At 37.4% G+C, this 18,811-nt stretch overlaps 1 long non-coding RNA gene across 1 annotated transcript; it reads right to left on the reverse strand.

Moving 5' to 3' along the window:
• Positions 1-894: 894 nt before the first annotated feature.
• On the reverse strand, positions 895-2,197 carry LOC114320996 (uncharacterized). Its single transcript, XR_014356350.1, has 3 exons — positions 2,113-2,197; positions 1,137-1,179; positions 895-1,051 (listed from the first exon to the last, which is right to left on the reverse strand). It is a non-coding gene; the product is annotated as an uncharacterized LOC114320996 (long non-coding RNA).
• Positions 2,198-18,811: the final 16,614 nt, after the last annotated feature.

Below are 18,811 nucleotides of genomic sequence, written 5' to 3' on the forward strand. Positions count from 1 at the left end.
GATGGTCCTTGTTTCATATATCATGCTTTATGATCATGAAAAATATTCTTTATTTGTAGCTTAAAAGCTATGGGCCATAAAGAATACAAGAAATGAAATTAACATTAAAATATAAAATATCAATAAATAACTTCATGAAAACAAGCATGTGGTCTTCACCTTTTTCATCAATCAAAAAAGATTATTGTAACAACCAAAGAAAACATGAAGTCCCATTTCCTAACAATAGTTTGCATTTCTATAAGCTCATTTTTCTGATTAAACACAATTGCTTAAGGGAATAAATCAACTTCCAGAATTGATCACACGTGCCATGTGCTAGTTGCATGCAGTCCTAGCAAATGAAATCTTCATCATGAATGATCTAGTACCTTAAGGATAATATTGTCATGAGCAAGAGAGGCCAATATATATTGTATATAAAGAGAGACAGAAATAGGATGGTCGCAAAAATTCTGGTTTTGAATTACAGACAAATAAAAGGCTATTCAACTATTTCATTCAGCAGATGTATCTTGTGGTTAATCTGCATTATCTTTCTCTACAGAAATAACAACAATTAATAATAATGACAACAATATTATCATAAAACAAAAAGAAGAGAATTTTCCTTACTGGAGCAATGAGCCTTGTCCCTCGAGGTAATAGTCTTCAGGTGATGCGAGTGCAAGGTCTGCAAAGCATGAGAAAGCTGCATCTGGGGTATAAAGGAGATTATCCAACCCTGTAGCTTGCCTTACTCGCCTAACATTTACAAAGTGCAAAATTTACTCAAAAATACATGCAAAGAGTAATTTATTTTCCGTAGTCATGATAAGTAAAGTGTATTTTATTCCTAGATCCCAAAGGAATCCACTTTCCCAAACCAATAACTTCAATACATGAGAGGATCACCTTGAACGTTCTAAATCCTGTAACTCTGTGACCCAGCCGTTGTATCTGAGTTGCACTGTGACCACAGGCACACCAACTAGTTCATAAATATTATCAAAGAATTCCCACTCCCTCCATGTGCGTGGAACTAATCTTTTAATTCCAGGGACATCACATGCTGCCACCAAATGGAGTAGTTTAGTATTTAGTAAGGACATAAATAGTGAGAGTATCAATATATGAAAGGAAAGCCAACAACAAACCTGCAACATAAGCATCAACTTTCACAATTTTCTTTTGAGTAGCCTGAAAGTTTAAAAGAAAAAAGTATTAAGCATCGATCATTTAAACAGATGACCAAAAACCAGAACATCTGCTTGCATATGAGTAAAGGTCAACTTGTTGAATCCAAGAAGTTAGATCAACATCCACTTACTATTCATTGTGGTCCCTTAATTCGATCATATTATTGACTTTTTCCATTTTAAAAACATTTGTTTGCTTCAAGCTCAAAATTATAAAATGCGGTAGACTAAGGAATTCTCACTAATTTCACAAAGCTACAATCAAGTAACTATGGTTTCCTTTTTTGCCACATTTATTGTGTATCAAACTATCAGAAAAAGAACCGCCTTTAAAACAAGTATATAAAGATGAATAAAAAACTAAATTATGAAGATTCCACAGTTAAACTATTAGAAAAATTATTACTAAATTATGAAGATTCCATAGTTAAACTGAGGATAAACTATTACTTTCAAAAAGAATTTAACCACAACAGTATCAGAAAAATTCACGAGATTTCTTAATGGCTTTGACATGGATTTATGTAGTTGAAATAAAAATGCATAATACTTCAAATTGTACAAGCATGTGTTAGAAAAACGTAGGAGACTGAACTGTAATCCAGAGTCATGTAAGATATCACAGGAATTCAACTGGATGACTTGCAAAATCCAGGCACTCGGTAACAATAAGCTTGATTCCACATATTCTGCGTAAATAAATATGGATTTAAAGGCAGTAAAATTTTAAAAGGTGAAAAATGGGAGTAATTAAGCTTACTTTTGACATGGCAATTCTCGTCACATATGTCTCTCCATCAGTACAACACGAGAAAAAGTAAATACAATAAGCTTGATTCCACAGTACTATTTCTTTCAACTTCGTTTCATCCATCCAATACTTAAGAAAACAAAACAAACAAATTCTAATAACTTCACAGGTTGGATCACATACTATCTGTAACACATTCTTCAGAAGGGCCAGAGCCCACAACTTCAGACACAGCTACTTGCTTTGGCTCCTTGTCTTGCTCAGATCTGGGGGTAAAAAAACCAAAAGATAAATTAATATAGAGAATAAGCACTTAGTTTGTGGTAATGTCCTTTAGCTTTAGCCAGTATAAGAATTAATATCAGAGATGCGTTCTGTGTAGCGTTACAAGAATTGAAGACATGCAAAAATTCAAGCCCAAGCAAATCAACAAGAAATGAGCCCATTCCAGTTTTGAACCAATTGAAAATGAGGGTTGATCCAAACCAATAATAATAATAACACAAAAACAATAAGAACAATTATATGAACCTGCAGTCACATAAATCTAGTCCATGTGAGCTACTACAGAGACAATTTGTAGAAAACAGATATGATGCAACAATATGATTAGCTAAACATATGAGCAAAAAGGAAAAAACAGTATCAATGACCATAGACGAGAAAAGTGGCCATACAAGAAAATTAACAAATTGAAAGAAAGAAAAGAAAATATATTTTCCAAATGGAAATGACTGAAGACATCACCAAAAACAACACAAGCTCAAATCCTAATGAAAACTACTCTATGAAATGCCAACAAATTAGCCAGTAAATTGAGAAAACAAATCAATATTCAGGAATTCTTTTGATAAAAAAGATGCCTGGATTCTCATGGGATGTTAAAGAACCGACTCATCTATGGCCATTTCCACAGACTTGGGATTCGTCCAAGGGGTATATATATATATCAAACCTTCTTTGTATAAACATAGATTTGTAACCATTAATTTCATTTTCATGAAGGTTCGATTAGGCTCTGTTGCAGCATTCGAAACAGTTGATGAACCAGAGTTTCAATGTGTACACCCAAACAAACCCAACACTCAAATAGATCCAACAACCCATAAAATTAATCCATCGATCAAAATTCTACAAACCCATAATCGAAATTGCAATTAAAAACACCAAATAATCGAACAAATATGGAGTGAATGTGTGTGTGTGTGTGTGTGTGTGAGAGAGAGAGAGAGAGAGAGAGAGAGAGAGAAGGGTAGAATCCGAACATACCTCAAGAATTGAACTAATACTTTTTCTGATCGAAGAGAAGGGAACGAAACCCTTCCATCGTCGCCGCCGCCTAAGCAGTCTCACCGCCGAAGAGAGAGCACTGTTTCCAGGTTGAAATCTAGCCGCTGCCGAAGAATGAAAATCGTGGAGAGTGACGAGGGGTTTACCTGTCCTGGAAAAAAGGAGGGAATTTTGATAGGAACCGCCTCAATTTTTAGAGGCAGATCACCAAAATAATAATAACTGTTTGGTTTGAGTTTAGTTTTTTGAAAATTGACTTTTTTGATTTTTGTGTTTTTTTTTTGTTTTTAGTGAATATTTTTTAAATTTTAAATATTTTTTTTTTACTTTTTTAGATGTACCTTACTTAGATATATCTAAAAAGTAAAAAAGTTTATAAAAAAAATTTAAAAAAATTAATAAATATATAAAAATACAAAAAATGTACTGAATTCTTGTATTTTTTTTGTATTTTTGGTATTTAGTGAATTTTTAAAAGATTTTTTTTTTATAATTTTTTTACTTTTTAGGCGTATTTATGTTAGGTGTGTCTAAAAAGTAAAAAAATTGATTAAAATATTTAAAAAATTCAGTAAAAACAAAAAAATACGGAAAATAAAAAAGTAGAATTTTCTGAAAAGTGTTTTGAAAAACTGGAAACCAAGCAAGGTGAATAATAATAATAAAAACAATTTTTAGTTTTTTTTTTTTGAAAAAATTAAAACTAAATTTGAGAATTATAAAAATAAAAAATATATTTTTAAAATTTTAAAAATTATTTATGATCTCTTAAAAGGTAAAATTATAGTATTTTTTTTTTATTTTGTCATCAAATATTTTTATTTTAAAGTTTTTTAGGAAAAAAAATTTGAAACAAGTTTCTGAAAATAAAACCAAGTATATTGACATTGATAATCTAACCACATTCTTTGAAAAAGTTTAGATTATTTCAAATTAGTCATCTCAACTTAAGAGTGTGTTTGGGCTTAATGGGTTCATTTTGTGATCTAATTTGATGATCAATTTAATTTTACAATTTAATAACTAAAATATTTAAAACTTTTTAAAAAGTTATAATAAAAACACAATTCACCAAATCACCCCATTTCAGCAAAATTTTTACCGATGAATAGTGTTATCGTTGCTAAATGTTTAACTCTTTCCCTACACTAACTTGTCGTCGCCAAAAGTAAGTACACTAATAGCAACGCTTATTGTGTTGCTAAAAAATAAGCCTCGTAGCTAAAATTTTTGAAAATTTGGCGCCAACTAATAATTTTGGCGCCTAGTGACTGTTATGCATTTTTAGCGACGATAGTAAATTGCGTCGGTAAAAGTCTACTTTTACCAACAAAATTGATCATTGCGTCGCCAAAAATATAGTTTTGGCTATGAAAAATTGACGTCGTCGCCAAAAGTGCAATTTCTTGTAGTGTACGTGTTAAGGATTGATTCCAAGTGTATTAGGTAGTGACCGTTTCTGAAAATTGTTTTGAAAAGTTTTAATGATGTTGATTTTCTCAAAATTTTACCTTTTGCAACACAGACCATTATTTGAACCAGAAAAGGAAAGATTTCACAACTTTAATTACATGATTTCAACACAAGTACATCCTCCAACTCTCAAGTTAAATCAAAGTTGCCGCTGTAGACACCTCATTTTTGACCGTCCTCAAGACTTGGATGTTCTTGTAGGTACATCCAGTGACAAGTTTGATTGCTCGTCGAGCGCTCGAACTTCGCGGCGGGACACCACAGGCTTGAGCTTTCCAAACCTAGCATCAATTCTATCTCATTTTTGGACCATGTTTTGGTCTTTCCAACATGTTATTCTTGATGCATTGCCGGCCGTGTTAAGGCACTGCCGGCCATAGATTTTGGCCTGCCAGCCATTGATGTGCCCGCCATCACTGATGGCCGGCCGGCCACCAGTGTATCAGTAGATATTTTTTGATATTTTGTTCCAGCTGTTTACACAGGTTGAGCCATCTGCTTGCACGTGTATGGCTGGATCTCTTTGAGAGGATTTTGTAACTTCTATATATAGAAGCCTTCCTCTTGCGTGCTCAAGGTTGGAAATCTTGAAGACAAAAAGAATTCTCTCTCTCTCTCTCTCTCTCTCTCTCTCTCTCTCTCTTTCTTGAATCCTCTCTTTTGCCTGAAAGCCTAAGTTCTCGACACTTTTGCTTGTGAGCTCTTGATCAAACTTGATCACCATTGTGTTGAGGTTTCTTGAGGTCCTATTTGAGCTCTAGAAGAGGATATTAGCTTGGTTTGACTTGCCTTTGTTGCCTAAATAGCATCTTGTCTTCAAAGAGGTAGAATACTTGTATTTTAAGCCTAATTGAAATACTTGTTTGGCCACCTTTGCATGCTGTTTTGAGGTTGGTTTTAACCTCTGAAATCTCTGTGTTCATGGTTTAAAATGGTGGTTTGAGGTTTGATTTGAGTTAGGGGTAGTTCACCTTTTTTGTAGCTTGTTTACTAATGAGTTGTGCCATTTTCAAAGCTTTTAAAACAACTTTTTTTGGCTCCTTTATCCACTGAATTCCAAGAGATTTTCAGTGCTAAAAATTTTGTTTTGAGGTCCAAAATAGGAGGGGGTGGCCTCCCATCCTTTTGTCTTATTTGCAAGTGTAGATAGCCTAACATGTGAGCATGTTTTTCTACCTTTTTGTGACTTGATCTCAGCATGTTTTAGCTACGAATTTGGCATGAATTAATTCTGTTTTGGGCTGTCATGGTCATAAGAGCCTCGTCTTGCATGGTTATAGTGCAAATGGCCTTCACTAGCTCATTGTTTTAAGGCTCTAAACATGTTTTGCTTGGATTGTTTTCATGTTGTAGCATCATTCTACATGTAATTTCAGTGTATACAGCTTTGTCACATGCTCATTTATTTCACTCTTTCATTGCTTTTGAGAGCTGTGTCTTGAGTCTTGTTTACAAGCTAACATGTGAGCATGTTTTTCTAGCCTTTTGTGCTTCAATCTCAACATGTTTTAGCCTCTATTTTGGCATGTTTTAACTCTGTCCAGAGATGGTTTGGTCAGTTGAGCTTTGTATTGCATGCCTACGGTGTTGTAATCTTCACTAGCTTAATGAGTTAGGCTCTTAAACATGTTTTGCATGTGTTGCTTGCATGATTTAGTGTCATCTTACATGCCATTTCAGCACTGAATTATCTACCACCTCCCTCATTTCTTCACTTTTGCATTTTCTTTGAGGTTAGTTAGCCTTAAGGCTTTGTTTAAGCTTGAGATTCAGACTTGTGCTTAATGGTTTTAATCCTCTTTTGAGGGTTTCTACTAACCAACGACATGATCTCTCTCATGTCTTAAGTCATCCTTTGGTTGACCCCTCTCTCATTAGAGGACACTCATCTTGGACTAACTGGTTAAAGAATGGATTGGTAATTAAAATGTGTAAATAAAATGTGACAAGTAAAACTTGAGCAAGTTAAGCATGTTGTGTTTGCATTGCATGTGTTCAATCGGACGTTATATTGAACACAAGGTAGATTGGAGCATTTCATAGTCAAAGTGATGAAATGAGCCAATCTCCTTTGTCTCCATTGCCTTTGGTCATTCATGACAAGGTAGTGGTCTAGAGTCTTGTTTTTGTGCATTTATTAATCTTTGGCCATCATGCATTGAAAATGCTTGATTGGTGCTTTTGGATCCAAGAGTGCCACTCCTTTAATGTTTTGATATGATGAGGAGGGGCACAGTACAAAAATATCCTTGGAAAACCCTCAATTTTCCTCTGTTTGTGCTATGTTGCAATGTGGTAATTCAGCACACCAGTGGCCGGTAGTGGCTCACTGAAGGCCGGCAGTGCTTCATCCTTGGCCGGCATGGCACATTTTTTGTCGGCAGGGGGCCGACAGCAAACATTCATGGCCGGCAGGCCACTAGTGTAATCCTCAGCATAGGTTTGGTAAGGTGGAGTAGAAGATTCTGGAGTGTAGTCAACCCTGCAAACAGAGCCTCTCAAGAGCAAACCGGAAAGCTTTTCGGGGCGAAAACCGAGTGCATGCAACTTCTACTTTCCAAGACAGAGCTGAGGCAACGTAGTTTAGTTCTTTGCATGTTTAGTTAGCATGAATTTCTAATTTAATTAACTAGTTGCTAATTAGTTAAGTGTTGTAATAATTAAGTAGCTTAGCTTAGCTATTTCTTTATTTTGTTTTGTAATAATTAGTCTAATTAGTTTAATTAGATTAGTTTAATTAGCTTAGCTTAGATTAGCTTAGCTTATTCATTCAGACCCTCCTTCGCGAGGGCAAAATGTTGTAATAAGTGTGCGTGCATGTGTGCATGTCTTCCAACCCCACGTTTTTCTCCCTTTTATTTATTTGCTTTTGATGGTTAGATTAGGGATCATGTTTCGATTAGCATAACTTATGCTCGCATGTTTGCATCATTCATTTGTATTACATGCACCAAGGCTCGGTGCATCATTCAAACTGCATCATATTTCAATCCTTCTTTGAATATGTGTATCAAATTGTTGCATTCATATGCCATCTTAGTAGCCGAGCCTATTAATTTCATGTTGCATGTGTTGCATTAGGCATCTTAGCATAGTTAGGATCATGCATTGTTTCTAACTAGTTTTTGCTTTGGCTTGGAGTACACTGTAAGTTTTACGCTTTAGCATACTTGCATGAGTGTGAGTGTTGCCATGTTCAGCATGCTTGCCACGAGGCTATGTGCTTAATTGCTTAATTGCATGAATGCTTGTGGATGAATGCTTGGTTGCTTGAATTAGAACAATTCGACGAGTATGAGTTTTAAGCCCACTTTGTGAAGTGGCAAATCATGTTTGAAGCCCACTTGAGGTGGAAAATCCGCGTAGCCCACCTGAGGGTGGCAATTTCAAACCATTTTCGAAAACACACATGAGTTGTTTTGTCCCAATTCTTGCGATTTAGTCTATACTTGCTTGAGCACGCGTCACATAGTAAAGTTAGCTAATAAATCGGAATAAGAACACGTGTTTATAAAACAACATATCATGATGAGTAGAGGCCGATCTTTGATCGGGCGAGCGGGGGTGCTCATTTCAGGACCTTCCCCTCTCGTACTCAAGTTCTTGAGCCGAGGCAACTTTGGTGATAACAGACACATGACCTTTGGCATGAGTCAAGGTTTCCAAAATTTTCCAAAAAAAAAATATTTAGGTGGCGACTCTGTAATCTAGCAAAGCAGTATAGTTTTGGCATTATTTGATTCAAAATCGATTTTCCAAAATGATTTCCCGGATTGGACTGTTTGGTGTTTATCAGTCTCGCATTGCACTTTATGAGACTAGATTCAGAACCATGACAGGAGTCCGAACTATAGGACCAATTCGAGCTCTCCAAAAGGGGGTGCGAAGAAAGTCGAGCTACAGTTTCTGGCGACTATGCTGGGGATTTAGAGAACTTCACTCAAACTCAGGATATGTTGTTTTATCTACATTTATATGTTTCTTTGCATTTGCATTTGCATTGGTGCCCCTAAGTCACAGTGTTTGCCATCTGCTATTCCTGAACAGTTTACCAAAGGCTTGCTTGGAAAAGCGTGCCATAAGGCTGATCGGTTGCGGGCTCTGCCACGATGGGAACATAAACCTTGGATCTGGATTACCGCTGTACCGTTTGATCCTCCTTTTACTTCTCGGTGTTAGGAGTGAGAGGTATATTAGGTGGTCTTGCTGTGGTGCCATTATTGACCAATTGACCTAGTTTCATATCGGAAGCCATAGAGACTGTTCCAAACTAGGACAGGTTGCTCACCTGAATGCAGGATTGTTTGAAACCATTTGCTTGCATAGCGAATCCCTAGTTCCTGATGAAACTAGGACAGGGAAACCCTACCCCACCATAGGAGTGTTTTGGCTCTCTCTTGCTTGATATGTGCTTTTAGAGTGTGACTCTGCAGGAATGTATGCATCAGTTGCAAGTCTGGGTATCAGTTTGGGGGTATCAGTTTTCAGGCAGAAATTTGGGGCAGAAATCAGTGTTTGAGTACAGATTGTCCAACTTATGATTTCAACTGTGTGTTGTCCTTGTCTAAACCGAGATGCTGTGCGTTTGCTGATTGTTGTTTCTTTTTTTGCTTTATTTTCTTTTTGCAAGGTAGTATTTCATAATCGCTTCCGACAAGGCAGTTTCCCCCTGAGCACTTTGGACCAGAGTCAGGAGGATTTATCGATCTGAGGATCGTATTGGAGGACAACTAGTGTTTGCTTCGCTACTCCCGGTTACGAGACGGAGGACAGTCAGGCGTAGATCACCGGTTCAGCAATCGCCAATTCAGCGTTCACTATCTACGTCACCTGTGTGCAGATGGGCCCAGTTTTCTACTTCCACCTCAAAAAGAGAGTATACATCAGATCCGGTAGATCAGCACCCCGTAGACAGTATGGAGGATATGATGCGCCTACTTCAACAGACCATCGAGGCCATGCAGTGGGACGCTGCTCGCTAAGCCGAAGTTACCGCTCACCAAACAGAGGTTGCAGCCTAGCAGGCTGAACCGATTGGTAGGCTTCAACAGCAACAACAATAGCAACAACAATCGTAGCAGGCAACAACTTCTACATCCCACCCACCTCCTGTAGATATTCCAGTACCCAGAGCTCCTGCTCCCATAGCCAATGTCCAGGAAAATGTAGACATCCTAGTGGATCCGATTCCACCCCAAACTTCCAAAGCATCGACCTACCCAACAGAGGCCCCCTTTGAGTTCGAGGTCGACCCTATCGCTCTGAAAGTGAGCAAGCTTGAGAAGCTTTTCAAGAGGGCTCAGGGTGTCAACTCGATCCCGGACATAGAGGACGACTACACAGATTCGGCGGTGACATTGTCGGATAGATTTAAAATGCCTCACATAGATTGCTTCGATGGCTCGGGTGATCCCATCGTCTATTTGCAGCTGTTCTCAGATATCCTGTGGCCAATGGGCCTGACTAGATTGCAGAAGCTATCTCTCTTTGGTTGGACCTTGTAGGGTATTGCGGCTATTTGGTATGCTAAATTGGAAGATTCTGTGAAAAGGAGCTGGGAAGAGATGGCTGAGGCCTTTGTCGCCCAATATTCCTATAATACTCAAATCAAGGTCACAACTCATGATCTCGAGGTTACTCGACAAGACTCGAAGGAGGGCTTCTCCGATTTCGTCACTCAATAGAGGGCCAAGGCCTCCATAATGACAACCCGACCAGCTAAAAAAGACCAAATTCGGATGGTGGTCTGCAACTTGCAACCAAAGCTGCGACAAAAGATGATTGTCTTACCCCTCCCTACATTTGTCGACCTTCATGAGATAGGGGTGCAGATAGAGGATGCGATGAAATAGGGTCTGATTGACCATGAAAAGGAGCAGCCCAAGAGGGCCTTTACACGCAGTTCAAATGCGGCTACGAGTAGTAATGCAGCTGCAAGGACTTCTGATGTTGGTATGGTCACCACCACACTGAAAACAGCCACCCCTTTTATCGGCACATCCGGAACTACCCCACAACCTGCAAAGTACCCACCCCGAGGCTAGAGGGTTTTCACCCCACTCTACTTGTCTCTATCTACGGCCTTGAGGGTCCTGATCAGAAAGGGGCATCTGAAGCCCCTGGAGCCGTGCCCGTTGCCTAATTCCCTCCCTTCTACACACAACCCGGCTAAATATTGCGCCTTCCACCAGTAGCATGGTCATGATACCGACCTATACTTTAGACTCTGTAGCGCCTCCTGAGAAGCCTAACGCCGCTACAAATCCTCTCCCACCACATAACCAGCACCCTCCTCCACCCAGGCAAGTAAACTTTATCCAAACAATGGCCGTCCCATACGACCCCAGCATATATATCACTCCCTCCCACCTGCCTAAGCTAGCGTTGTTCATCCCAGAAAGCACAGACTTGTGCATGATGTGTCACGCCCCAAACTCGCCCTAAAAGTTTGGGCATGACCTATTCAGAAATGAACATGTCACCTGATATACATAACATACAGGGCCTAAACGGAAGCATTAAATATTATAAAAAATAATAGAAAACAATCTCCATTGAGCTATCACTACTATGCCAGGATCACAAACAACTTAATAGGAATTTAATATACAGAAACATGCATCTGAGCATCGGTTATATACATACACGTATACAGACCCAGCCCTATGATTGGGCGTATAAGAAAAACATCGTAGCTTAAGGAAGTTATATACATTCATCCCTAAGTAGGAAATTAAAGTAAGAGCCAATATCATAGAACAACTTCGCAAAACATAAGTGGCTTCGTCTAGTGCTTGGACACTCAGAGGTTGACAAAAGAGAATGGGTGTCATGGGTTAGGACTGACTTCCCGGTTGGTTACCTACAGAAACAGACATAACATAGAGTGAGCCAAGCTCAGTGAATAATAGCACTTAAACAAATTGATGCTCAACTTAAATATAATACATATCAATCCGTGTGTAAATGCAGAGGTCATGTGGTTAATCTGATTCTGTACTAATTTTCAGAACGGCCATAGGCCCAACTTTTGAACATAATGGCTTGAAGCCCTTGAACAGAGTGGCATTAAGCCCTTAAACAGATTGGCACTCAACCCTTAAACAGAATGGCATTAAGCCCTTAAACAGAATGGCACTCAGTCCTTAAACAGGATGGCATTAAGCCCTTAGACAGAATGGGCCCTTAAACAGGATGGCATTAAGCCCTTAGACAAGATGGCATTAAGCCCTTTTCATGCATGTATGAACTCAAGAGGTGTCTCGTACGGATTCTAGAGGTGACTCACATTGTAGCACTTAGTTCCGTACTCACAGTGCAGTAGCGGCGCGCTTGTCTCTCCCGGTTTATGACCTACACACATGAACAACTTGCAGGTTAATTCTTTTCCTTCGTTAAATCATTTTCGAATTCGTTCCGCTTCGATTAAATTTATAGATATCATAAAGGATTTAAATACATATTTCAACAATATTAGAGGGTCAAACACGTAAAACGGAGCAACTCGTAAAATTCAGCATGGGCCGCACGTGCGGCTGTGAGCCCCGCACGTGCGGCAAAGGTTCTCGCGTGTGCGGCAGTGATGCCCCGCACGTGCCTTTTAGACAGTAGCCAGAACCTCAAAGTCCCCTGTGTCACGACCCAAAACCGCCCCTAAAAGTTTTGGACATGACCACTTCAGAAATAGACAAAAAAAAAAAAAACCAATATACGTAACGCATGGGGCCTGAACGGAAGCACCTGATAACCAAAAATTCTATTCCATTGAACTATTACTATTATGCCAGGATCACAACATCATATCAAATAAATAATATACAGGAAACATACACACACATACATCGACTCAGCCTATAATTGGGCGTATGACAAAACATATTAACGAAAGATAATCAAAGCATAAACCCCAAAAACCTAACAACGCTTTACAAAATGCGCGGGCTTCAGTTAGTGCCTGGACACACCGAGGTTGACAAGAGGGAGACGAATCTTAAGGGTTAGGACTGGCCTCTCGGTTGATTACCTACAGAAACAGACAAAATACAGAGTGAGTGAAACTCAATGAATAATAGTACATAAATAATGTAAGGTTTAACTTGAATAATAAAGCGTAAAACTGCAGAGGCATATGATTGATTTCATTATGTAATTATTCCAAAACAACCATGGATCCAGTTGTTTTAATAGAGTGGTTTTAAGCCCAGTATGTACAGAACAGCCATAGGTCTTCAGATACAAAACGGCCATAGGCCCAGAAATAACGGAACAACCTTTCAGCCCAGAAATATATACATAACAGCCTTTCGGCTCAGAAATATATAGAACAGCCTTTCGGCCTAGAAATATACAGAACAGCCTTTCGGCCCAGAAATATACAGAACAACCATTCGGCCCAGAAATATACAGAACAGCCTTTCGGCCCAGAAATATACAAAACACCCTTTCGGCCCAGAATATACAGAACAAATTAACTTCAGAATCATATAGAACATACACACATTCTTCCCTTTATTCACATGAATTAACATAGATAATATCAGTTTAACAGAACGTTGCTGATAATTATCCGCAAAAAGATAAATATATTTTACAGAGTGAACGCTTCCAGCAATATGTAGATACCATAGTTCCATAATGCATATACATCCCATGTGCTTATCATGTTTCAATACTACTAACTAGCAAATAACATAATGCTAATATTCGTTATCCATAGCAAACAAAATGCTTAGTGCAATAATGCACTTAGATTTCCTCATGGTTCTTTGGAAGTCGACATACTTGTCTCGTAATTAGCAGAACCTTAACATTATCAATAATCTTTAGCCGTAACCAAAACACGGGGTAGGTTCAGAGTCATACCGATGTACACCAAATCTTTTCAATGTTCCCACTGATTTCCAATCGACATAATATCGACATAGCTACTTGTGAAGAGCAGAGCGTTAATAAAAAGAATTATTAATGGAATTCAAATGTGTGATTACAGTATTATTACTCACAGTGCTATAACGGAGCGCTTGTCCTTCCCGGGTTATGCCCTACACATACATTAATTCCTTTTTCTTTCTTAATTCATTCCCTGTTTCATTTTACTTCGAATGAATTTACAGGCATCTTAAGGGCATCAAACACAAATTCTAAAAATATCAGAGGGTTAAGCACGTAAAACAGAGCAAACAACATTTTGCAACACGACCCGCACCAAGGATTACACATGAAGTTTTCAAACCTATTCCTTCAACTCAATATATATGCAAGATTACCAATCTTGCAAAACATATTACGGAGTTTATAATTAATCACTTCGATTTTAAGATAGAAGGAATTGTATGGACATCTTCCACATTTTTTAAAAAATCCCTGGATGTCTAGGGTTTTCACCAAAAACCAAACATTTCCAATCCCCATAAAGAAACCTCATTAAATCATTCTCTTGATTTAATAACTAAGCAAGCCCACAAGTATTTAGTAAAATGATTTGGGATTAAACCCATTTTTGAAAACTCCACATTTTAGGTCACAAAAATCAAAATCAACATAGTCAATACCATCCCACATAATCACCACAATTCAACATAAGCAACATGATTCAAGTCAACATCATTAAATAAAATTCGACATAATTCAAGAGGGATTCTTAAATCCCATTTCAACATTCTATAACCAAGTTTATGCCATCTATGTCATTAATAAATCATTTCCCCCAATTTCCTTTCTCATTACAACATGATTTACAATGCACTTAACAAAGTTCATTCGCAAATTTTAAACATAATTTTCAAACATAACCAAATTCCAATTAAACTTGTACATATATAATTTAACCTACCAATTTCATGATTCAACTTTCAATTTGGGCCAAATCATTGATTATCATCAAAAATCAACCTAGGGTTTCAAGAAAAAATCTAGAAATTTCAAGAAAAAACCAAATTTCTTAACCCATTACTTTGTTTCAAATCTTCCCATTTATTATGCACCCTAGGTCCATAATCCATAAACCATAATCTAAACCCCATAATAGAACCCCAACATTTCAAACCCTAACCCCAAAATTTCATGATTTACACTATATGCTCAAAATGTAGATTTTGCATTTCTATACTCTCAAAATACCACAAATCTAACTATCAATGTAAGCATTGAAGGGGAACTAGGACTCCTACCTCAAGATTCAAGCAAGAAAAGCAAGATTTGATGAGATTCCTCCAAAATTTTGAAATTCCAATCGGTTGAAAAAAAGTTGATCTTCTCTTGTTCTCCATCCTTGATGCAAGATTCATGGTGGATTTGTTGATAAAAGTGGAGGAAATCAAGGTTTGGGGAGCTAGGGTTTCGGACATGGAGGAGGGGAGAAGAAGAGATGGAAAGAAAATGTAAGAAATGGTCCAAATTTCACGTTTTTGAGCTGCTGTCCCGCACAGTCCCGCACGTGCGCCGCTATTCCCCGCACGTGCGGATCTGCTTCCAGCACAGATGTGAAAACTTCAAACGGGTATAACTCTCTCATCGGGACTCCATTCTAGGTCGTTCTTGTGTCCAAATTGAAGCCCCAGAAACAAGATTTCCAATGGTTCAAGCTCACATTCAAATTCTAAGTATGGAAGGAGAAAAGGGGAAAAGAGTGACGGCTGGTCAAAAACTCAAACTCAAACTTGGGACTTTTTATCTAATCTTATCTATATATCTTGTTAAGGCTTCAATCAAGGTTCCAAACATCATCCAAGGGTCCTCAATTATAATATTTGAAGTTCACTTGCCAACCCATCAATATCAAGAGTCCGACAACCATACAAGTTTTAAGGTGAAAGGCACCACTATACATCAATCCGATGTGAATTTAAAATTCAAGTCGTTATACCCTTCCCACCTTAAGAAATTTCGTCCCCGAAATTTGCATCCGTTCTAACAAGAATAGCAACAATCTTATGCTCACCAATCCGTTCATAACAAAGCATGAGAGCACTATACATATCCACCCAACCTTAACAACTTTCAGTTACACCTCACTTCATTCCTAAACCCAAAATACAAAGTGTTATAACTTACCCACCTTGGGGAAATTTCATCCTCGAAATTGAAGAAAACCAAATAGAAGACAACTCAAACATGCCCATTCTAGGTATGTAAAATAAAAGAAAACATCTCATATTTTATTTCACAGGATCTTGTATCGAATAAGATAAAACTACAAGAGTCCTCGGCAAGACATTCCAGACATAAACTCCCCAGTAGGCAGGGTTTGTAATCACAATATTTTCCTATAGCATCAATTCTCAGCTATAGAAACATATAATTCTTAAAGACAGAAACATAATACATAGCATTCCCCTAAGCACATAATTCATAAATTCTCACAGCATACATTAATTTCATTCACAATATGTTCTTTACTATGTTCATAACCAAATTGATCCACCCTTAATAGTTCATATGTAATTCTCATTAGAAAGTACATGTTCAAACTTGCCCAGTTGAGTAGTTCCTTGGGTAAATTTCAGAGTGCCATTTACTCGGAGAGGGGTTGTCCATTAAAGTCATAAACAGTTGCAAAATAATTAAATTAGTCACGTGATTAGATCCAAATTCGGTTATACATAATGAAATCATAGGTCAAAGCCTACCAACAAGGTTTTGCCTAATGAACGAGGCATATTTCATTCCAATAGTCACAAATAAACCGTTTATGTATGCAACCCTTAGCTTTATAATTCGCTTGTAATATCCCTTGTTCCCAAAAGCATTTCAGAGTCATACCAGTATATTAATTCAGAATGATATGCAATAGTTCTTAACACAGTCAATACAACAGAAAGAGAGATCACAGTACACATCGTGAATTCCTCATAACATTACTTCTAAGTTCAGTAACACAAGAGGACCATGCTCCAAGTCAAATAGTTACGACCATATCAAAACTGTTATCATATACTTTTACAAATCCATACAGATGTGCCATAATAGACATTTAATCATACTATTATAAGACACCCATCTTTCGAGCAGAGGGAGCCTTCAAAGTTAAAGCCAGAAATCAAATTTAAATCATGTTTAATCAACTAGTCATACCAGTTAGGTGTAACGTCTTCTCTTAATAACATTTCTTCTTATTACAACACAAATTAATTTGGCCTCTCTTTTAATCATTTCAGTATTCCACTATTCAGATGATTCTTTCTTTTCTATTGTAAGACATGAGATCGACCACATGGTTTCGTATTCATAACTCACAATTACAATGGGTCAGCAAACAGTCATACAGAAATTATAGACCAGTCATCTGGCTCAATCAATTAACATAAACAGAGTATCTAGTTATTTCACATACGTAGGTCCTACTGGGTCTATTCATAGGGTCATAGATTTCCTTAAGTATACAGTAACCACACACATGCAGATACGTCTAGAAGTCAACAATTTAGTGACAAAATAATTTGATCACCTAATATCAGAGTTAGAATTCTTAGCCAAATTAGTTCAATATTACGTTGCGCATATTATACAACTCTGTATAAGCATACTAGAGGAGGTAAATGTCCAGTACATATCATTAACTCACCATCAATAAAGAGTATTTCCATGTCTATTCGTTCCATTTTCTCTTTAGGTCACAGTGTCGTGCAGAACAGTTTACATTATATCCCTCAAAAACAGAACATAGATTAATTTAATAACTTGAAATATCTAACCTTTGCATATCTACACACAAATATTTCACAGATATGATTTCTCAATCTCAAGTCATTGATATATAGAAGCAGGATTTTAATTCCTACGATAGTCCTTAATTGCCTCTCTTTTACAAGTCTCATGTACGCAGACACGTAAGGTGGGTAGGTCTTTCATGTTGTTCAACCATTCTTTATAAGAAATCCTAATTACGGATTACAATTTACACGTAACAAAACAGATTACAAATGATAAGGTACAACTTTCAGCTTACAGATTTCAGGTCACGGGTTTCCATAAATAAATTACATAGTTCTAGTAGGGGTCATCATATGCATAACTTCTTCTTACAGCCAATCGTACTCAACACAATTTCAGTTAGCACACAAACATATCTTATCAAAATACTCATATGCAGTAATTGTACAAAATCACAGATCTAAACATTGTCGTGACAAGGAAGACTATATCATTTTTTTTTAGTCTTAGGAATATTCCATACCTAGGGTTTAATCACTTCATCGAAACAGATAATAAGCAACTTCTGCAAATAACAACCGATAACATACATCTTATTTAATCATTGACATATAGATTGCCTTACCGATCAGCTCGAACCCTTACCACGCTTCCGCTGCGCAATTCTGTTGCCCATCTGCATGTCCTACCATGTTCTGCATAACAATTAATCACAATATGCACAAAGAATATACAATGGACATGGGTTATAATCGTTAGCGTTAACAGATTGCATTTAACGTTGCCATCACTTTCTTTCATATGCACTAAGGATTTAATGCATGATGCCTAAGTCTTTTCTAGACATCCTAAAGCTCAATGGATTTGTGTGTGAGATAGCAACTCGTGCTCTGATACCACTTGTCACGACCCAAAACCGCCCCTAAAAGTTTTGGACATGACCACTTCAGAAATAGACAAAAAAAAAAAAAAACCAATATACGTAACGCATGGGGCCTGAACAAAAGCACCTGATAACCAAAAATTCTATTCCATTGAGCTATTACTATTATGCCAGGATCACAACATCATATCAAATAAATAATATACAGGAAACATACACACACATACATCGACTCAGCCCATAATTGGGCGTATGACAAAACATATTAACGAAAGATAATCAAAGCATAAACCCCAAAAACCTAACAACGCTTTACAAAATGCACGGGCTTCAGTTAGTGCCTGGACACACCGAGGTTGACAAGAGGGAGACGAATCTTAAGGGTTAGGACTGGCCTCTCGGTTGATTACCTACAGAAACAGACAAAATACAGAGTGAGTGAAACTCAATGAATAATAGTACATAAATAATGTAAGGTTTAACTTGAATAATAAAGCGTAAAACTGCAGAGGCATATGATTGATTTCATTATGTAATTATTCCAAAACAACCATGGATCCAGTTGTTTTAATAGAGTGGTTTTAA

The sequence above is a fragment of the Camellia sinensis genome, chromosome 15 (genome assembly GCF_055761805.1).
Source record: "Camellia sinensis isolate YWXY chromosome 15, ASM5576180v1, whole genome shotgun sequence".
Taxonomy (NCBI): domain Eukaryota; kingdom Viridiplantae; phylum Streptophyta; class Magnoliopsida; order Ericales; family Theaceae; genus Camellia; species Camellia sinensis.